Genomic DNA, 1,252 nt, shown 5'->3' with positions numbered 1-1,252 from the left:
GCTTCCAAGTTGTTTCCATTAAGTGTTTAAAGTGTAACTGTGATGAAGACAAGCTCGCAGTAGCATTATTTTGTATTCCTGCTGCCAGTCGAAAATGCCTTCCTATACGGATTCGTCCTTTCCAACACATTTCTGACACCTCCCCTCTAACCTCCTGAATCCCAGAGCCTGAACCAAGCAGCTCCTCTCTCCTTTCCTACTCCTTTCCCAGAGCCAACAGCAACAGTCCTGTCAACGAAGGAAAAGTACTGAACCCACAGCGCTCTGGGTTTGCAGGCAGAATCCAATCCACTCGCTCGCACTCCTCTCCACAGGCTGGGATTTGAAAGGAAACCCGACCTTGGAGTTGAGAAAGCTTCCAGGTCAAGTTTCAGCTCCAAGCTATCCCAGCTCAGTGGAACAGATGGCAGTTGTTCCAGCACAGGTATTTCCCCGGGCTCGGGGAGCCCTCGGAGCTCAGAGGGACAGGGACAGGATCTCCTCGCTGCAGGCTAACGTGTCACACCCCAACCCACCACCCACTCCAGAGCCCACCAGCACCTCACCAACCCACCAGAAAGGAGCTGTGCTGCTTCCCAAGGCCCACAACCCGCCCTCGGTCACCCCAGGGCAGCAGGAATGAGTGTACACTGCTGTTAAGCATAGCACAAGTTTTCCAAGCTTAGCATCCTCTTCCATCACCCACAAACAACGTGCAAAATCCAGCCTTGGCCCTGCCAATGCGGGACAGGATTCCCAGACAAAACTTCAGTGCATGCTTCAGACAAAATCAACTATTTCCATGCAAAACATGGTCTCTGCTTTGGTATTTTGCAAACTTCAGAGTCAGCACCATTGAAAAGAAACCTTGACCCAACGAGGGAGGCTGGAAACAGGAACAGGAAAACAGCTTGGAGTTGGATCACTGCTTCTTCAGGAGCGATGTCCACTCAGGGGGATCAGTGCACTCCAAGCACCTGAACCCATCACCCTGTTTCTATCAGCGAGGTTCAGGTTTATCAGGGGGAGAACAACAGCACAGAACAGCTGAAGCGCAGGTTAAATTGTGGCATGGAGCACTTGGAGGCACAGGGCAAGCAAATCCAGCCCAGCCCTGAAAAGAACTGTCCAGGAGGTGCAATAACCGATTTTTAAGCAGCCCCTGCAATGACTCTCACTTTGTTCCCGGGGCGCAGGGCCGGAGCTCCCGCAAACCCGCGCCACGGTCACTTTCCCCTGGTCAGTTTCCACGCACTGTCACCGGGAAACTGAC

The sequence above is a fragment of the Manacus vitellinus genome, unplaced genomic scaffold (assembly GCF_001715985.3).
Source record: "Manacus vitellinus isolate BGI_N305 unplaced genomic scaffold, ASM171598v3 scaffold_41_pilon, whole genome shotgun sequence".
In the NCBI taxonomy this organism is placed as follows: Eukaryota; Metazoa; Chordata; class Aves; order Passeriformes; family Pipridae; genus Manacus; species Manacus vitellinus.
Note: the sequence above shows the minus strand (reverse complement) of the source record.